Source organism: Triticum dicoccoides, chromosome 7B (genome assembly GCF_002162155.2).
Source record: "Triticum dicoccoides isolate Atlit2015 ecotype Zavitan chromosome 7B, WEW_v2.0, whole genome shotgun sequence".
Lineage (NCBI taxonomy): Eukaryota > Viridiplantae > Streptophyta > Magnoliopsida > Poales > Poaceae > Triticum > Triticum dicoccoides.
The window spans coordinates 19,255,343-19,268,205 of record NC_041393.1 but is presented as its reverse complement, the minus strand read 5'-3'; the positions used below and the strand labels follow the sequence as shown (position 1 = coordinate 19,268,205).

The window sequence follows — 12,863 nt, the reverse complement described above, 5'->3', positions numbered from 1 at the left end:
CTTTGTGTAGTTTGACTTTGACCAAATCTTATATGCGAAGTAAAATGAAACCGAGGGAGTATTATTTTTGTGTTCTTTGTCCTGCCACTCATTACAGTCGACCATCCACGTGTACGGTTATCACTAGTCTCACTGCCGGCGGAGGAGAAGCGATGCGGGGCACGGCACGCCCGACAGCCACAGCCCCCGGGTACCTGCGGCTTGCCGGCGGGCCGCGACGACGCGAGCAGTGACGAACGCGCGCGCCACGTCCCTCTCCGCCCCTGTCATCTAGCGCGGCGGCTCCTACCTCCGTCCTTCCTTCTGTCATCAAGCGCCGCAACTCCCACCCACCCACCTCCGGCCTCCAATGAAAAGGCCCGCGGCCCGCCGAGACCAGGAGCTGCGCGTGAGTGGCCTGCCGCCCGTCAACACGCAGAGGATCTCGCGGCCAGCGAAGACGCCGAGGAGGCCGCCGCCGTAGCCGCTATACAGGTCAGTACTGCCACCATTGCCCACCTTCTCAATCAATGAGGAACCGAGTCATCAGGGAAGTAAAAGGGGAAAAGTTTTGAGTCTGCAAAAGTTTTGGAGGAGAAAAAGAAATGCGGGTCAATGCGGAAGGGGATTTTTCTCTTCCGTATTTGGTAAATGGTAATCGAGCGTTGTCCCGACTGATCTATCTTTCCATGGTGATTCGTGAGGAAACACAGCAGCTGATGGCCGCTCCTGCATACAGTTCATCTTCTTGTTCTGAACTTCTGACGGTGGTCATGAAGAACAGGGCAGCTTTGGGGTTCCTTGATTATTTTTTAATTATAAATGCCGCACATCAATCTTTGGTCTTGTGTGGGCATGGGAATATATGTGGGGTACATGCAAACAATTATGATCTTGCTCCAGCACAAATTGTTCTAGTATCTGTTCTTTGTCCGTTTGTTCAGAAAACAACACTTCTCCTTTAATACTGTTCCTTGTCACTGTGTTCAGCAAACAATTGTTTCATTTGTCGCTGCAGGGCAGGAAGAGGAACCTGATCAACTTGGCGGTGTAATCGAGATCGCACAGATGGGGTCCCTCACAGGTTAGTCCTCGCCTCACCTTTCTTTTGTTACATAGCTACATCATTTACCGAAAAAGGCTTTCGCCCCGCTTTATAAATAATGCAAACCACGACAGCCACAAATAGCTACTCACTCTAATACTCGGCCATTTCATCAGGTTCTTGGATGATGAACTTGTGTGGGGGTCCAATATGCTCCAACCAAGATGTGCTTTCATGTGCCTTCAAGGAAGTCTTCGACTCTTCCACTTGCACGAATCATCTGGTGGCGACTAGCATCGCCTTGCTGCTTGTCCTCGCGCTCGCGCTCCAGCTGCTTATCAAAATCCCGAAGAGTAGAGCGTCTGCTCAAGGGCTCGTCGCACTCGGCTCACCACTGCAGTTGGCTGCAGTGGTCTTCAGTGGCTGTTTGGGGTTGGCTTATCTTGGCCTAGGACTGTCGATGCTGGGAAACATCTTCAGTCAGGATGCTGCTGTTTACCTGCCCCACTGGTGGCTTGTGACGTTATCTCAAGGATTCAGTTTGGTCCTTTCCAGCTTCGCTTTCAGCGTCAGGCCCCGGTTCCTCGGAGCTTCATTTGTTCCACTTTGGTCGATTCTGGTGGCCGTGTACGCAGCATTCATATGTTGTTCCTCAGTTGTGTGCATTGTTGCCTATAAGGCAATCACCATTAAGGCATGTTTGGATGTTCTGTCCCTACCAGGTGCATTTCTCTTCCTACTTTATGGCGTCCGTCGCACCCATGATGAAGACGGTTACCAGGCAACAGGAAATGCTTTATATAATCCACTGACCACCGAGGCAGATGGTCAGATAGCTGATTCTGACACTCAGGTAACTTCTTTTGCTAAAGCTGGTTTTTTCAGCAAGATGTCATTTTGGTGGTTGAACCATTTGATGAAGATGGGTTATAAGAAGCCTCTTGAGGACAAAGATATGCCACTTTTACAAACCACAGACCGAGCACATAACCAGTACTTGATGTTCTTGGAGAAGCTGAACAGCAAGCAGTCCCAGTCACATGCCACACCGTCAATCTTGTGGACTATTGTTTCTTGCCACAAGCGTGAGATCATGGTCTCGGGTTTCTTTGCTTTGCTCAAGGTGCTCACCTTATCTACAGGCCCATTGCTTCTCAAGGCATTCATCAATGTATCAGTTGGTAAAGGGACCTTTAAATATGAAGGCTTTGTGCTGGCTGCGACAATGTTTGTTTGCAAATGCTGTGAATCTTTGTCGCAGAGGCAGTGGTTTTTCCGCACTCGGAGATTAGGACTCCAGGTGAGGTCATTCCTGTCAGCAGCTATTTATAAGAAGCAACAGAAGCTATCAAACTCCGCAAAAATGAAGCACTCTTCTGGACAAATTATGAACTATGTGACTGTCGATGCCTACCGGATTGGGGAATTCCCGTACTGGTTTCACCAAACATGGACAACAAGTCTTCAACTTTGCATTGCTCTGGCAATTCTGTACAATGCAGTTGGTGTTGCAGCAGTCTCATCATTGGCTGTCATCATTATCACTGTAATTGGTAATGCTCCGGTGGCCAAGCTGCAACACAAATTTCAGAGTAAGCTTATGGAAGCTCAAGATGTGAGATTGAAAGCCATGTCTGAGTCCTTAGTTCATATGAAGATCTTGAAACTTTATTCATGGGAAGGTCACTTCAAGAAGGTCATCGAGGGATTGAGGGAGCTTGAGTATAAGTGGTTGTCAGCATTCCTGCTTAGGAGGGCGTACAACAGTTTCCTGTTCTGGTCATCACCTGTTTTAGTTTCGGCAGCAACCTTTCTAACATGCTATCTTTTCAAAATCCCTCTTGATGCTAGCAATGTCTTCACCACTGTGGCAACTCTGCGTCTCGTGCAAGACCCAGTTAGAACAATACCGGATGTTATTGCAGTGCTGATACAAGCTAAGGTTGGTTTCACTCGGATATCAAAGTTTCTTGATGCACCTGAGCTGAATGGACAAGTTAGGAAGAAATACCGCGTGAGCATCGATTGCCCAATAGTGATGAACTCATGCAGTTTCTCCTGGGATGAGAATCCATCAAAACCAACTCTAAACAATATAAATCTGGTGGTGAAAGCTGGAGAAAAGGTTGCAATTTGTGGAGAGGTAGGATCAGGGAAGTCAACGCTTTTGGCTGCTGTACTTGGAGAGGTCCCCAAAACTGAAGGCACGGTATGCTTTTCGATTATCTTCTTCTTTTTTCTAACTAGAAAATCAAATGGCTGCCAAAATTGTTAGGTTATGACATACTTTTGTTATCCCAAATACATGATGTTCTTTAGTTATCCCTTTTAGGTTTTCTCATGCACTAAAATATTGTTGCTCCTGCAATTTATTGTTATCGTAAATTCATAACGTTAATATTTCAGATCATTAACTACAAAATTACGTTAATTAATATCCTGTTTTTTGTCCCTTTTGTTATCGTAAAATTCATGCACTATTTTTTTAACTAATATCAAATCATTAACCTTTATGTTCATATTTCAGATTGAAGTCTGTGGGAAAATAGCATATGTTTCTCAGACTGCATGGATCCAAACAGGAACTGTACAGGATAATATCCTCTTCGGATCTTTGATGGACAGACAGATATACCAAGAAACAATTGAGAGATGCTCATTGGTCAAGGACCTTGAAATGCTGCCATTCGGCGACCGTACACAAATTGGGGAGAGAGGAGTAAATCTAAGTGGTGGTCAGAAGCAGCGTGTTCAGCTTGCTCGTGCACTATACCAGAATGCAGACATATATCTTCTTGATGACCCTTTCAGTGCCGTTGATGCCCATACAGCAACAAGCCTCTTCAATGTAAGAACCTACCTTATCAGCAGACTCAGATTGTATTCCTTTTTTTTATTACGAACTGTTTTGACCGAATAACCTTTAATGTAACTTGTGTCACAGGATTATGTCATGGGTGTTCTATCTGACAAGACTGTTCTTTTGGTCACCCACCAAGTGGATTTTCTACCTGTATTTGACTCCATTCTGGTCTCTCTCTCTCTCTCTCTCTCTCTCTCTCTCTCTCATGATTTATATGCCACTCATTTATATATTTGTAGCGAGCTGTATTTTTTTTGTCGATTTCTACTAAAACTACTGATATTTTTTGGCAGTTAATGTCAGATGGGGAGGTTATTCGGTCTGCACCTTATCTAGATTTATTGGCAGATTGCCAAGAATTCAAGTACCTTGTAAATGCACATAAAGATACTGTCGGTGTTCAAGATCCTAACAGTATGCCCCCCACGGAGCAAAGGAAATACCAACAAAGGAGACAGATGGAATTCATGTAAACAGATACATAGAGTCTGTGGGGCCATCACCAGTAGATCAACTGATCAAGAAAGAGGAAAGAGAATCAGGGGATACAGGTCTTAAGCCCTATATGCTCTACCTGCGCCAGAATAAAGGCTTCTTGTATGCCTCTCTTTCTGTTATGTCTCACATAGTTTTCTTAGCTGGGCAAATATCCCAGAATTCATGGATGGCTGCCAATGTCCAAAATCCTCATGTTAGTACACTGAAGTTAATTTCTGTGTACGTTGGTATTGGAGTTTGCACAATGATCTTTGTGCTATCGAGATCTTTATTTGTCGTTGTTCTTGGCATCCAAACTTCAAGATCCTTATTTTCCCAGTTACTCAATTCATTGTTCCGTGCACCTATGTCCTTCTTTGATTCTACTCCTCAAGGAAGGATTCTTAGCCGGGTAAAATTTCTGGAAGAAGTGACAACCACAATTATGTTTTACAGTTGTACGTTTTGTAATTATGAATTAACTCCCTCTCCCCCAACCTGCAGGTCTCTTCAGATTTGAGTATCGTTGACCTTGATATTCCATTTGCATTCATGTTTAGCCTCAGTTCCAGCTTAAACGCATATAGCAATGTGGGGGTATTGGCTGTTGTTGTATGGCAAGTTCTCTTTGTAGCACTGCCGATGATAGTTTTGGTAATTCAGTTGCAGGTAATTGGTGTGGCTTTTTTTCTGTCTGGCTAAATCCCCTTTCTTTGGTTATTTCATTGCTATTTCCATCCTAGAGGTGAATTAGTTTTCTCTGTTCGTTTCACAATTCCCATCGACTGAGAATTGTTATGTTTGTTCATGCAGAGGTACTATTTAGCCTCAGCTAAGGAATTGATGCGGATCAACGGAACCACCAAGTCTGCTCTAGCAAATCATTTAGGTGAATCGATCTCAGGGGCTATAACAATACGTGCCTTTGAGGAGGAAGATCGTTTCTTTGCCAAAAATCTGGAGCTTGTTGACAAGAATGCCGGTCCATACTTCTTTAATTTTGCAGCAACTGAATGGTTAATTGAACGTCTGGAAATAATGGGTGCTGTGGTTCTTTCTTCTTCTGCCTTTGTCATGGCTCTTCTTCCTGCAGGAACTTTTAGCCCTGGTAAGTAGCTTATTGTAAGTACAACCATCACATAATTGTTTGAAGGGCTGGACAAGCTTATGTTTTTCTTTTTCTTTCGAGAAGGAGGATAACACCCCCGGCCTGACAAACTTACGGTAGCTTACAAGTTCTATGACGATTGATTCCTGCATGCATCTGATTTGCAGTAAAACGTTACATGCAGTGCAAAGAATCTTTTATCTATGTTTTCATAGGCTCCTGGTATTAGGTGTTATGAAATTTTAGCTTTTGCTATGAAAGCCTACTTTCCTTCTAGAATGGAATTAGTGTCACATTATATGCCCAATGTCTATGTGCCAAAGTCATTGAAAATATACTTATTTAATATCGACCAGGTTATAAAGAAATAACATTCTCATCAGAAAACTAATTACTTTATATCAATACTGGGCAGGTTTTATTGGAATGGCATTGTCCTATGGCCTTTCCCTAAATAATTCCTTTGTTAACACCATACAAAAGCAATGTGACCTCGCAAATAAAATAATATCTGTGGAACGGGTGAACCAGTACATGGACATTCCGAGTGAAGCACCAGAAGTTATTGAAGAAAACCGACCAGCACCAGATTGGCCCCAAGTTGGCAGCGTGGAGCTTAAAGATCTGAAGGTAATCAAATAATAATATATACATGTATGTCTGACTAGGTACATCCTTTAAAAACACTAACACGTACGCTATTGATTTTCGTTTGACAGATTAGGTACAGGGAAGATGCACCCCTTGTACTACATGGTATCACTTGCAAATTTCAAGGTAGAGATAAGATTGGTATTGTTGGTCGAACAGGAAGTGGCAAGACAACTTTAATTGGTGCATTGTTTCGCCTTGTTGAACCTGCTGAAGGGAAAATAATTATAGACTCTGTGGACATCAGTACAATAGGCTTGCATGACCTGCGTTCGCGTTTGGGCATCATTCCACAAGATCCAACACTTTTTCAGGGTACAGTAAGATACAATCTAGATCCTCTTGGGCAATTCTCGGATCAGCAAATATGGGAGGTAAGATGTACACAGATATCTATGTTGCCTTTTCTTGCCTTACCCATTGATCAGATAGGATTATGATGAAGGCACTTTGACGTCAGAAAGTTCAGCACCTTATCAAATTGGGATGAGTAAACGGATCTAGGGGCATGTCAGATGACAAGTTACCTTTCTCTGTTTATGGCGTACATATATCTTAAAAAGAATCACTAAATTGGTTACCTTTCTCTGTTCATGTTGCAGGTTCTTGACAAATGTCAACTTCTTGAAGCTGTCCAGGAGAAGAAACAGGGATTGGATTCACTTGGTACGATTCTATTGTTTATTTTATTGCCCTAACAAATTAGGCAAACATAAATTATGCTCTAGTCAAGTAGTCAATGTCAGAACTCAAAGTAGGGGTCTCATAATGCATGTGCCACTAAATTGGTCAAACTGCTGGTAGTCCTAGGCATATGAGTTGGACCAATCGGATAGCATGACGTCTGGAGTTTTGTTCTTCATTGTGCTAATCAAGATCTTGCCATACAGTTGCGGAAGACGGATCGAACTGGAGCATGGGCCAAAGGCAGCTCTTTTGTTTGGGGCGCACACTTTTGAAAAGGTGCCGCATCTTGGTCCTTGATGAAGCAACAGCCTCTATAGACAACACAACAGACGCCGTCCTTCAAAAAACGATCCGGACAGAATTCAAACATTGCACCGTTATTACGGTCGCCCACCGTATACCAACAGTTATGGACTGCGACATGGTACTTGCAATGAGTGATGGTACGGTCCTCTTATTGCCATCTTATTTGTTCCGCAGCATAGTGTTCCATAGTCCATAATCCACACTAATGAGCTACATTGATTTCCAGGGAAAGTAGCGGAGTATGACAAACCCTCGAAGCTCATGGAAACTGAAGGATCTCTCTTCCGCGAGCTGGTGAACGAGTACTGGTCATACACATCAAACGGAAACATTTAGAAGAGATTCTTGACGGTGTGTGTTTGGTGCTGCTGCCTCAACAAGAGAAAACACCATATATAGTTTAATCTCTTGACATACCTCAGAGGGATTCATCTACTGGAGATCTGAAGAAAATACGGTGCCATCTTTCAGTCATTTCCCGGAATTTTTTTTTTTGCTCTCTACAGCTACCTGAAAGTTCGAGCTACATACGGTTTAGCCTATGTTCGTTGAGTATTGCCACTCTTCGAAAGCGCTGAGGCTGAACGGAACAAAAAAAAAAGCATACCTACCTTAGGCGGTGCCGGTGCCGGTTCTGTTTTCTTTTTTGTTCGAATATGGTTCTGTTGTTTTATTGCGAAATAATATGGTTCTGTTGACCCCATTCAGGCTGAGGTGATGCTTTTCGATTTAATCCAGGCATCAACCATGCATGCATGTTTGGACAAAACTAAATTAGGGAATCTAGTGGAAAATTTTGATATGATATCATTAATAATTGATGTTGAATTGTTGATCACGTGCTTGTTCCGGATCAAAAGGCGCGGTGGCTGCTGGCTGAGCACAGTGGTTGTGGTGGTGGCTGCTAGGGTACGGGGTGGCGACCTTGAGCACGACCAGTTCTGGGCGGCGGCGGTTTAGGCAGCGGCTGCGACGGCGATTCCCGCATGGGCGGTGGTGATTGAGGCTCGCGGTTGCTGGTTGAGCCTGGTGGCGGCTGCGCTGTGAACTCCAGTTCATCCTTTACTGTCAACGTTACCCTCAGCCCGGCAAGTTCCCAAGTTGGCGGAAATAAAAAAGCAAAGAAAGTGCCAGCAAAGCTACCAGACTAGTGCTTGTTTGTTGCTGTCTGTTCTTATGTCAGACCATGTGAGAATTCATGGTTATCGTTGATTGTAAGCTATATTCAGTATTATTTCCCTTTCCCATTTAGTACTTTGTCAGACTATGTTCAACTAAATTGGGCTCAAACCATGTTCAACTAAACTCAATACAATGCCCCGAAATGTCCAAACTATTTTCAGTTATATTCAGATTTTGTTAAGCTATATTCAGTGCAAACACTTCCCTTTTCTCTTGTTCTCACTTGTACACACGCGCACACACATACTCATGCACAAATACTTAGTTGATGTGGCAGTCAAAACCAGTCCACGTGGCCGGTTTCAGTCAAAACAGGGTCCATGCCATAGTAAAACCACCTTAAGCATTATGAGGGACGAAAAGTATCCTGTTTAAATAGTTGAGGGACTGACTTTGGATGGTTTTGAAGTCGAGGGACAATTTCTCAACTTCCAGAAGAGTTCGAGGACGAAAAATATACTTACCCCTGAACATAATCAGCTTTAGAGCAAAACCAAATCCAGATCTCAAGGCCAGCTTTCAGCCCAGGTTCGTTTATGTTGAGAGCAGTGGTTGATGTGCCGTCTTCTTAATCGGGATGGCGCACGCATGGTGTGGATACAGGGTACATAACTGTGATTCGGATATGGGAGATCTGGACCCACATTTTCCCTGTTTTATCATGCAGTTCTTGCCATGGAGCGAGCTCTCGGATTCTGATTTCAGAGCTTAGTGTTTTCTTTTTGATAGAGGTGAAGGGGCGATTCCGGTAGTGAAAACTGCATTTCTGCGGAACACAAAAGCATGATCATCTACCACGCCATAGTAATGCAAATGGTCATGGCAATATGATGACCCGATGAGCTCTTTTGGTAGCAGGGGAATCAACACTATATATATGTGCAAGCGGCAGTTTTCCCATCACCGCACAATCCATATATGTAGGTTCTCTGTTGGGTGGAACAGTCCATAATGCAGACTCTAGATTTTCGAGATATTAGAGTAAACCAATACAAAGAACACATTTTGCCTCACCGGATTTGCGAACCGATAAGAAGTTGGTGGGAGGTGTAGTGTAACAATTGCCAAAGGCAGCACTTGAGCGATGTGCACTTCCTCTGCTCAATCGAAATTGTTTGTCCTTCAACATGGGTGATTAGGGGTGGTTCCTTGTTTTCAGAAAAAAGCAAATCCCAGCCATTAAAGCTTGCATGCTGTACTTCGGTACACCCACGTAACAAGTTTACAATTTTTGAGACAGACCATGATGCAGATTAGAGCTTTGTTCTTCATTGTAATAATCAAGATCTTGCCATACAGTTACTGAAGATTGGTCGAGCTGGAGCATGGGCCAAAGGCAGCTCATGGAAACTGAAGGATCTCTCGTCCGCGAGCTGGTCAATGAGTACTGGTCATACACATCAAACGGGAACATTTAGAAGAGATCCTTGGTGGTGTGTGTTTATTGATGGTTCCTTGACAAGAGAAAACACCATATATAGTAATTAATCTCTTGACATATACCTCAGAGGGATTTATCCATTTGAGGTTTGAAGAAAATATGGTGCCATCTTTCAGTAATTTCCGGAAATTATTTTGCCTTCTACCGCTACCAGAAATTTTGAGATCATATGGATGGTTCCGTTTTTTTTTCCTTTTCCTCTTTTTCTTTGGGATATGGTTCTGTTGACTCCATTCAGGCTGAGGTGATGTTTTTCGAATTAAATCGCTCTCCGTCAACCATGCATGCATGTGTGGAAGGAAAAATTAGGGAGAATCTAGTGGAGAAATTTGATACGATCTCATCATTGGAGAAGGAAAGCTTGGCGTTGATCTCAGATGCCTGTTTCCACTTAACAGGGCTATCAATGTTTTATTATTCTTATTATAGAGTTATCACTATCAGTGTGTTATTATAAACTAATTCTCGAAGCACATCAATAGCCTAAACTTGTGGTAATTGGAAGACTTGGAAGTACACAAACTGTAGCAACATTTAGTTTGTACTTATACACGAGTGATGCTGACGGAGGACAACAACTATCTGATCATAATTTGGAAGGTGCCTGAGACTTGAAGAAATATAGCAGCCAACCAATAATTGTTTATTTCTTTCACAATATACCACCAACAATTGTTTGTTTTTGACAATTGAGTGCCAACAATTGTTTGTTCTTTGAAACGCATGGACAATGTGCTATTATTGTAAGTTTCTACTCCACGTTTCTTAGTTGCCTTTGAACTGCAAAAACGTCTTATATTTTGGACATAAATAGTATAACAATTGAAATTTGAACTAAAATCACACTAATGAGCTACAAAACCCGTGAAGCTCATGGAAACTGAAGGATCTCTCTTTCGCGAGCTGGTAAATGAGTATTGGTCATACACATTAAATGGAAACATTTGGGAGAGATTCTTGATGGTGTGTGTTTACTGCTGCTGCCTCGACAAGAGATAACACCACGTATAGTAATCTCTTATACATACCTCAGAGGGATCTATCCATTTGAGAAATCAAGAAAAATACGGTGCCATCTTTCAGTCATTTCCCGAAATTATTTTGCTCTCTACCGCTGCCTGAAATTTTGAGATCACTAGTTGAGTGCTTGTGCTTTGCCACGGAATAGCAAACTTACATGTTGCTCACCAACGTTGCCACATGAATTCTGTTTCTTTTTCTTCGTGATATGGTTCTGTTGACTCCATTCAGGCTAAGGTGATGCTTTTCAAATTAAGTCGCTCTCCGTCAACCATGCATGCATGTGCGGAAGAAAACAAATTAGGGAGAATCTAGTGGAGAAGTTTGATACGATCTCATCTCATTGGAGAAGGAAAGCTTGATGTTGATCTCATATGCCTGTTTTGACTGAACGGGGCTATTGGTGTTTTATTATCCTTATTATTGGTTTATTATCACTATCATCGTGTTATTATTAACAAATTCTCAATTATTTTTGGAAGCACATCAATTAGCCTAAAGTTGAGGTATTGGAAGTGCACAAACTGTAGCCACATTTAATTGTAGCATTTAGATTGTACTTATGCACGAGTGATGCTGACGGAGGACAACAACTATCTGATCAAAATTTGAAACGTACGTGAGATTTGAAGAAATATAGCAACCAACAATTGATATCTTTGACAATAGACTACCAACAATAGTTTGTTTTTTCCACGATTTGATTGTTTTTTCGACAATATACCACCAACAATTGATTGTTTTTCCACGATATACCACCAACAATTGTTTGTTTTTTGACAATAGACTACCAACAATTGTTTGTTTTTCCATGATATACCACCAACAATTGGTTGTTTTTTGACAATAGACTGCCAACAATTGTTTGTTTTTTGAAACGCATGGGCAATGTGCTATTATAGCAAGCTTCTACTCCACGTTTTTGTAGTTGTCTTTGAACTGCAAAAAGTTTTATATTTTGATACAGAGACATAGTATACCAATTGGAATTTGAACTAAAACCGCAACAATTATTATGAAATTTGAACTAAAACCATTGCAATTCTTATGGATCGGAGGGGTTTTATTTTTTAGGAAAAAACACTACATTTTTTAACACGGTAGAGACACTGACGACCATATATACGCACATATGCTCATCCCTATGAACATAAGCACGCACATCCTGCCCCTATGAGCACCTTCGACATACTGAGCCGGTGCATCATCTTGAGATTGACGAAATTGCCACGAACGGCTTCGTAGTCGATGTCAACGTCTTCTTCCACTGAACGCATATTGTCGAAAGGCTTGAAATAAATTCAAGTAAATGCGAGCACCAAAGTCATCAAGTCTCAACTGAATCCTTATGGGTCGGGGATACCACTGTAACCATCCAACCGCATGTGACATAAAAAAATCTAGGCGCGGGTTGGTTAAACAAAAATGATACTACATGTATTCCCCGAAGAGAAAAGTCAATCACCCCGTACACGTGTACGGTTACCAGGGTGGGTCGTCGCGGTCGGGAGGGTAGGCTGGCGGCGGAGAAGCGATGCGGGGCACGGCACGCGCGACAGCCACATCCCCGGGTGCCGGCTTGCCACTTTTCCACTTTTCATTGAATTTCGAGAAAATCTTTTGTTGCCCGCATACTTTTTAGTAAACTGAGTGTTAGCATGTGCTTCAGGGAGTGGCATTGAGCCCGTTGGGCGTGTCTGATGATTCTTCATGAGAAGTTCATCATGTTTCTCAGCTTGAAGTAAAGTGTATATGAGATGAGAACACTTTTTGTATTTTTGTTGACGGTACTGCTGTTGTAGTACTCTCATCGAGGGGTGGAAAGTGCACAAGGTCTTCTCAATAAGGTCTTCTTCGGAAATTGCTTGATTGCAAAACCTTAGTTTTGAGTTAACCTTGTGAACTGCAGAGTTATATGCTGCCACAAATTTGAAATCTTGAAACCTTATGAGGGACCATTCTCTCTGTGCTTCCGACAGCATAACTGCTCTTTGTTTGTCATATCTCTCCTTGAGAGAGTTCCACAAAACTAGTGGATCTTCTTCCATCAAATATTCCGACTTTAAATCCGGAAGGAGATGGTGCCTTAAGAAACTTAAAGCGG

At 42.5% G+C, this 12,863-nt stretch overlaps 1 pseudogene; it reads left to right on the top strand.

The window, feature by feature from the left end:
* The first annotated feature begins 327 nt into the window (after positions 1-327).
* Positions 328-8,452, top strand: LOC119337556 (annotated as a pseudogene).
* Positions 8,453-12,863: the final 4,411 nt, after the last annotated feature.